Below are 8,483 nucleotides of genomic sequence, written 5' to 3'. Positions count from 1 at the left end.
AGGTTATGAGAAAGCTAGATTTGGTGCACAAGGGGTACTGTCTGCAGTTGGCAGTAGCTGCTATTGAATTTTTCCCTCAAATTGTATCTCTTAGCAAAGAGTATATAATTAGTATTATGCTCTAAAGACTTTTAAAAGAAGAGATTTTCCCATATAGTCCAGACTTTCTTGGAATTCATTCTGTATTCCAGGCTAGCCTTAACTCCTGATCTTCTTGCTTCTGCCTCATAAGATTGGAGATTACAAGTGTGTACTGCTATACCTGACTCTAAAGACTCCTTGATGGTATAGCTAGGTGAGGTCATAAAGAAGAAAAGATCTAGTTAGACATTTGTCAATGTCCAGAGTCTCCACAGCATTCCTATCAACTGTAATATGCTCCATCGAAGCCAACATGGACTTAGCTACGCATGAGAAAGTTCTGGAGGCTGAAACTCTTGATTTATGCGATTGATAATCTCATAAAGGGCTGGTTCAAAGGACTTTCCATAAGGGGCTTTGTGATACTGCAATCAGATCACACTTTAAATAGCACCCTGTGTCCTGACTCATCAATACAGCTTGAAATATGGCCAAACTAAGCATCAAAGTCTTGGTGGGGAAACATTAATGGAAGGCAGATCTCTGAAGGACAACTTGTTGACTAAAATAGGGAAAGAATAAAGAAGTGCTGGGCATTAAGCCCAGCAGCAAACCTTCTCTGGGCCTGCTGTCTTCCTCAGCCACAGTTGCTTGGGTCTCTCAAGGCAGGAGAACATATTAAAGGACTCCATGGCTTTCCCAGGGGTTCCATGATCTTTGTTGACCGTTCCCTTACCCCGATCACAGGATTCTCTACTCCCTATGGTGCTGACACAGTGTCTGCTGTTGAAAGTTTTCTGTAGCTGCCATGTGACAACGTGACAGTGCTGCCACCTTGCAGCAAAGTAAGGAATAGGTCTGAAGTCTTCTGTGTCATAGGTGATGGAAAAATCTCATTTTCCCCCCAAAGCAATCTCATGCATCAAAGATAAGATGAAATTGCAATTTTCTTTTATAAATTCTTGGACAAGTCTTCTTTTCTTTTTTTCTGGTGTGTGTGTGTGTGTGTGTGTGTGTGTGTGTGTGTGTGTGTGTGTGTGGTATGTGGTATGTGGTATGTGGTATGTGGTATGTGGTATGTTACTAGGGACTCAATCTACTCATGGATTCCCTGAAGTCAAATTGAATGTTGGAGCATGCCACACAATACTATAATGAAGCCCAAATATCTAGTGGTAGAGATGATGTGTCCAGTTTCGGGTGAGCTCTGGAAGAGAGTGGGAAAGAAGGAATAAACAGTCAGAGTGGGCCTGGGAGAGGAACCAGAAGCCAGGAGGCCTTTCAAGGGTCTAGCTTTTTTTTTTTTTTTTTTTTTTTTGAGGTCCAGTAATTACTTGAATTATTTCAAGCAAATTCCTTAACGTCTTTGCGCCTTCATTGCTTCAGTCCTTCTACCATGTGGATTCTGGGAATTGAAGTGAGGTTGCCAACTTGGCAGTAAGTACCTTAACCTGCTGAGCCTTCTCACCAGTCTTTTTAATGACTTAATTTATTTTTTGAGACAGGGTCAAACTAAAACTTATGATAGTCTTACCTCAGTCTCCTGGGGGTGGGGGTTGTAGACATAAGCTATCATTCCCAGTTTAGGAATAACTGTTACCTGATTCTTATCACCACAGATGAATTCTGCCTGTTTTAAAAATAATTTCTGATTAAAAATTTTAGGTTAGAATAAAAAGCAATGGGCTTCACTTCATCCCGGCAGCCATCATACTTAAGAATCAAAATACTTGGTTATCACTCATTCACATTTTGCCTCTAATTTATCTTATTTATTTATCTTATTTATTTATTACTTATTGAGAGTGGCTCACACTATGTATTCCCAACTGTCTTGCAATTCAGTATACAGAACAGACTTCCAGACCAGACACAGAGAGGTCTGCCTGCCTCTGCATCCTGGAATGAAGGTCCTATCACCACTCCCAGCCTTGCCTATCTTATAAATTAGAAACCTAAGTATTCTTTTTTTTGTTTGCTTATTTATTTAAAGCTTAAATTTTTTTTTTGTTTTGTTTTGTTTTTGTTGTTTTTAGTCGGGGGTCTCTCTACATAGCTCTGACTGTCCTGGAACTCATTATTTAGACCAGGCTGGCCTTGAACTCACAGAGAGATCCACTTGCTCCTGCTTCCTGAGTGCTGGGGTTAAAGGCATGAACCACCAACTACATCAGGCTCTGTATATCTTTTTTTTTTTTTTGGCTCAGTACTAATTTTAAAATTGATTCATAATGTTTCATGTAGCAACTTTTTGTTTGTACTTACTGCTTTATAATATTCCAGTGTATGAATATAGCACAATTTAAATACTTTATTGCTGTAATGTTCCTGGAACATATTTGAAAGTTTCCCAGGGTATAAATAAAAAGGCTGAAGCTGGGCTAGAGGGTATGTAAGTTATGTTCAGCTTGACTATTGAGAGTAGATTATTTTTCTAAGTAGTTATTTTCACTAATAATTCTACTTGTAGAATATACTTGTTCTATATTCTTTTTAAAATTTTTATTAGATTTATTCACTTTATGTACAAGTGTTTTGCCTGCATGTATAGATATACACTACATGTATGCTTTTTTGTCCCTTGGAGGACAAAAGAGAGCATCAGAGGCCCTGGAACTAGAGTCATGGATAGTGGTGAACCACCATTGGGTGTTAGGAGTCAAACTGTGACCTCTGCAGGAGTAACAAGTACTCTAAACTATTGAGCCATCTCCTCAGCTCCCTGTCTCATATTCTTGATGGGGGGGGGGGGGGTCAAAGAACTGTTTCAGTAGGACATGAAACAAGCCTGAGGATCCCTTTGGTTGGTTCCAAAACCTTAGATCATGGACATTTGCTCCTTCTCTCCAAACAAGGCTAAGGGATTCATAATGCTGCTTGGTTTTTACACATGCTCTGCTATTCTTAACTAGTACAATAGAATTTAATAACATAGAACTCCCTAGGGCATCCATAGGGCAAGGTGTTCTAAGTGCTCATAGAAAATGGGTGAAGGGGGCTTGAAGAGAAAAGAGCAAGTACTTCTTTCTGCATGCCTCCTGCGTTCCAAGCGCTGGACTAGGGGCTTTATATTTTGACTCTATTTCATCCAAATACCACCCATAGTCAATTGTATAGTCAAGGAAGCAGAGACACAGAAAAGGAGTCACTTGTTCACAGTCTAATTAGTGACAAAGCTAATTAGTGACTGCTCAGGATTTTAGGCCTGGTCTCTCTGATTAAAGAGCTCAAGTTTTTTTGTTTTTGTTTTGGTTTGGTTTTTTGTTTTGTTTTTAAATAATCTGTAGCACAAAAAAAGCTTCCCCTATCTTTGACTTAGATTCCTAAGAATCAATTCTTCTCAGTTTGTACTGACCCTCTATTTAAGAGATTATGGTTGGGCTGGAGAGATGGCTCAGCAGTTAAGAGCACTGACTGCTCTTCCAGAGATCCTGAGTTCAATTCCCAGCAACCACATGGTGGCTCACAACCATCTGTAATGGGACCCAATGCCATCTTCTAGTGTGTCTGAAGACAGCTACAGTGTGCTCATATAAATAGAAATAAATAAACAAAAAAAAAAGAGATTATGGTCACCTCACTCATTGATTTAAGCTACATTTCCTTGTATTACTTTTGATTGTCATCATTCTTTGTTTCATTAAGCTTATCAGTCGCATTGGCTCAGGAGGTCTGTGGATACACAGGGTTTGTGTGCTAGCTTTCTACGGTTTGTCTGGGCTATTTATCGGAAGTAGTTTTCTCTTTAAAGACAGGGGCACTGAGATCTGGTAAAGATCTAATTAAGGAAGACAGGCATGGTTAGCACATGCCTGTATTCCCTCTGGAGGTAGTAGAAGAATAAAGAATTTGGGCTATCTCAGGCTGTGGGTCTCAAAACAAAAACAAAAACACCTAAAACAAAACCCAAAAAACAAAAAACAAAAAGTAAAGGCTGAAAGGAATGAAAAGGATAAAAAGAAGTTGAGTAATGGATCAGTGTTTCTTGATAGTAAAAACTGCAAATATTATGTTACTTTTATGATTTAGTGTGCTTCATATGCAACAGCAGCAATGGAGTGTTGAGGGTATTTGAGGAAGACAAATGCCTAAACATGCAGCAGGAAAATCTCAGTCTGATATAGATGTAATAGAGATACTGGAAAGATCTAAACAGGAGATAATGACAGGGGAGGGAAATGATTAGCCAGGAAGCCTTTCATGGGTGTAGGAGAACGAGGTGTGTAGGTTGTAAAGCAGAGTAACACAAGGTCAGAATCCCAGGACTAAGCAACAATTAAATAAATCAACCTATTTTCCTGCCTTTAAGTAAAAGGTCTTTTAACATTTCTCCAAGTGCTTAATTTTGAAGTATGGGTGTATATGCACATATATGTGTGCACATTATGCCACAGACAAACACATATGTGCACGAGTACGCGCACACTCATACCATACCCCGGGTGCAGGTCTCATGCAGGAAAAAACTGATGTGGAACTGCCTAAAATACAACCAGGGCCTGCATGTGTTTGCGGGGAAGGGGAGAGAGCTGAAATGGCCTGTGAAAACCCAAGTAGCCTGTGAAACCTCTGGTGTCCATGTGAAAACACCGTGGGCAGTCTCTAGTATAAACACTGTCTTTCATTATGCAATGGAATCTTGCCTTTCAACACCAGGACCGGTCTTATAAAGAGGCCTCCCTGAGGAGATTTTCTGACCTTATGGTGTGAGGTTCTGAAAGACTCTTAACTCTGGACAAACCTGAGTGCTTGACCAGGGCAAAGGGACTGGTGTTCAGATAAGACCTCTGTGCCTTTTATCTTAAACTGGGGCCACAGTTTTGGTAAGGGGCTGGGTTTCTTGAATTCTGATTATCAATAGAGCTGCTAAGTAGCTTACTGGAGGCTTTGCCTCCCAAAGGCAAAGTGAAGACTGATAGGCAGAGATCAAGAGTGCAGTGGCCTCTCAGGTATGGTGCTAATCTACCTGTCTATCTTTCTTTATTTCTTTGTTCTTTCTCTCTCTCTCTTTCTTTCTTTCCTTCCTTTCTGTCTGTCTTCCCTTTTTTGTTTTGTTTGTTGTTTTTGTTTTGTTGTTGTTGTTTGAGACAGGGTCTCTCTGTGTAGTCCTGGCTGTCCTGGAACTTAATCTGTAGACTAGGCTGTCCTCAAACTCAGAAATCTGCCTGCCTCTGCTTCGTAAGTGCTGGCATTAAAGGCCTGTGCCACTCCCACTTAGTGCTAATCTTTATTTCAATCATTGAAGCAGTAACTAGTATCTATGCCTGGCCTTGTATTAAACTGTAGGATGCCGTCTTCAGTATATATACAAAACTAGAGCAGAATTACCATAGTGTGCTGTGTGCTGGTAGGATGCTGCTGCTAGGATGCATAGGAAAGATAAATGGAAGCTGAGGAAGAGTTAGCATCCAAGAGAAAATGAGACTTTTTTTAAAAATTCATTTTTATTTTATGTTCATTTGTGTTTTGCCTGCATTTATGTCTGGGGTGGGGGTGGGGGGGTCTCAGAAGCCCTGGAACTGGAATTACAGACAGTTGTGAGCAGCTCTGTAGATGCTGGGAATTGAATCTGGATCCTCGGGAATAGCAGCTAGTGCTCTTAACCATTGAACCATCTCTCCAGCCCCAAGATTTTCAAGGACTAAAAGATTAACAACAACAACAAAAAAAGAGGAATGATAAATCTGACAGCAGAGGAAAGGTATAAAAACAGTTATGGCAAGATGGGCAGTGGTGGCGCACACTTTTAATCCCAGCATTTGGGAGGCAGAGGCAGGTGGATTTCTGAGTTTGAGGCCAGCCTGGTCTACAGCATGAGATCCAGGACAGCCAGGGATACACAGAGAAACCTTGTCTCAGGAAAAAAAAAAAAAAAAAAAAAAAAACCAAAAACCAAAAAACAAAAATCAAAACAGAACAAAAAAAGAACAGTTATGACAAATGCTAGAAACCAGGTCAGACTGTGAATGGGGGGGGGGGGGGGGGGAAGGGAGGGGTCACTCCAAAATGGTACTTTGATTTTGTTTTATTTTATTCAGGGTCTCACTATGTAGCCCTGGCTGACCTCAAACCCTTTATGCAGATTAGCTTGCCTTCAAACTTGTGACCCTGCTACTGCCTCCGGAGTGCTGGGATTACCAGTTTTTGTGACCATACTCAGCTAACATCTGGGAATTTTACCTATGAGGCTGCCTTTCCATTAAGGCACTTTCATCCTTTCCCTCCCTTTTGTGGTCCTGGGATTACACCCAGGGCCTCATACATGCTAGGCAGATGCTTTAACGCGAAGCTTCACCAGCTCCAAGACTACACGGTACTCACTCTTTCCTTCTTTAATTCAACCCAAGCCTGACATGAAGACTGTTATGTTACAAATGCAGGTGTTGGAGACATTGCTGTTCAACAAGACACTCTAACAGCAGACAGGGGAGTAATAATGCCAAATACTAAACTTGTGTTGTTAAGCTTCACTATGAACAATTACCAGGTTTCCTTTTTTAAAGACTTTGCATTTTTCTTTTTAAAAAAGTTATACATACATACATACGTACATACATACACTGTGTGTGTGTGTCTGTGTGTGCGTTTGTGTGTGTACACACACATGTGGATATAAACACAACATAGTGCTGATGTGGAGGTCAGATAACTTGTGGGAGGCTAATTCTGTTTTCCAACATGTGGGACCTGGGGATCAAACTCAGGTCATCATGATTAGTGCCAAGTACTTTCACAGGTTAAGCCATCTTGCTACATCAGGAATCTACACTTTAAATAAGCACTCCAGTGTTCCTAGTACAGGCGGCCAGTGGAACACACCTTGAGAAATACTGCTCTAATCTTAAGCAGAAATGACTGCCAAATGGAACTGTATGGAAAACGCTAATATACTATTTAGATATATATGGGTTTATCTGCTTTTGAGAATTTATCCTCTCTCACCTATGCCCTTTACAAATTTACATGGCTATCATCTAAGGAGTGAGATATAGCTACTGTTTAAGAGTGCTAGTTTTACCTGGGCAGTGGTGGTGCACGCCTTCAATCCCAGCACTCAGGAGGTAGAGGCAGGCAGATCTCTGAGTTTGAGGCCATCCTGGTCTACAGAACAAGTTTCAGGACAGCCAGCTCTACACAGAGAAACCCTGGATCAAAAACAAAACAAAACAAAACAAAAAGTGGTCTTTTTGTCTTCCCAAACAAATTGTAATCATTGTAAAGGCAGGACCTCTCGGACTTTTCTGAGAAAAGTCTCACACAGGGAAAGAGTACCACATGAAGGTAGCCTGGATACTTAGGATCAATTCCTGACACCACTTACACAACTTCATTTTTAACAGTTTTGTTTGGGAGTCTAGTTTTGCTTCATCTAGTCTAGCTAGCCTCAAAGTCTCTATATAGGCAAGGATTGTCTCGGATGCTTGATCCTCCTGCTTCAGCCTCTAGAGTACTTAGACTACAGGCATGCACTGTGCTCAGTTTCCTTTTCTTAAAATAAACTTTCATTTATTTATGCTAAATTTATTCCTGTGTCATAAGTTTTGTCTCTTCAGTTTCTTCTGGGGAATAATTTGTTCCCCTGCAGTGTGGCAGGGGAGTCACATGTGGGGTAATCTGCCCATGAGCTCTGTAATTTGTTGTTTCATTGTTGATGCTTGGCTCACTTGGGTATGTTCAGTGTCTAGATAACCTATATCTAAACCCTTAAGTTCATACTCTCTGCATTTTTAAGCACACGCAGCAAAAAATCAGCATTCTTTTTGAGCTACACTTTGGTCCCACTTTTGGTCTGGATCACCTACCAAACATACCATTATACAGCTAGAAGGGTACACATTGCTTCTTTAAAGTCACATGTTTCAAGTATTTGGTGGCTTTTTTGAATATGTGTATCCGCAATGGCCTGGACAGTTTCACCTTCTTAAAGTGAACACAATGATTTGAACCTCTTGATTTGCATGCTTTTGTAGGGTTTTCTGGGTCAAGAGAGCAGTGAACCATTTTTACAGGTCACCTCAGGCCACTTACAGGAAGAGCTGGCTTCCTCTTTACACAATCTTTTTTTAAAAATAATTTTTTATGTGTATGAGTGTTTTTCTTGCATATTTATTATGTACCACATGTGTGCCTGGAACCTGAAGAGGCCAGAAGAGTGTGTCAGAACTGGATATGTTCAATGTCTAGAGAACCTAGTGTCCTTTGGAACTAGAATTAGACTGTGTGAGTCACCCACATGTGTACTGGGACTTGAACACAGGTCTTTTGGAAGAGTGGTCAGTGCTTATGTAGGGACAAAACTTTAAAAAAGAAACCTAAAGGCCTTGTTTTCTTTTAGGGATGTTATAACAAAGCACATTACAGAAACAGTATAAAATTCTTCACTTTTTTTTGGAGGCTAAAAG

The 8,483-nt window shown here is 40.4% G+C and overlaps 1 protein-coding gene across 5 annotated transcripts in view; it reads left to right on the top strand.

Moving 5' to 3' along the window:
- Acaca (acetyl-CoA carboxylase alpha) overlaps positions 1-8,483 on the top strand; it is a 264,876-nt gene that overhangs the window by 39,033 nt on the left and 217,360 nt on the right. Inside the window, exon 1 of one of the 5 annotated variants that reach the window (XM_076936130.1) lies at positions 4,789-5,030. The exons of the other annotated variants lie outside the window; for them this stretch is intronic. The gene's annotated coding sequence lies outside the window, so the exon portion shown is untranslated. Of the gene's footprint in view, positions 1-4,788; positions 5,031-8,483 lie in introns of those variants that run through there. 5 annotated transcript variants of the gene reach the window in all.

Source organism: Arvicanthis niloticus, chromosome 6 (assembly GCF_011762505.2).
Source record: "Arvicanthis niloticus isolate mArvNil1 chromosome 6, mArvNil1.pat.X, whole genome shotgun sequence".
Taxonomy (NCBI): domain Eukaryota; kingdom Metazoa; phylum Chordata; class Mammalia; order Rodentia; family Muridae; genus Arvicanthis; species Arvicanthis niloticus.
Note: the sequence above shows the minus strand (reverse complement) of the source record. Positions and strands in the feature narration are given on the sequence as shown.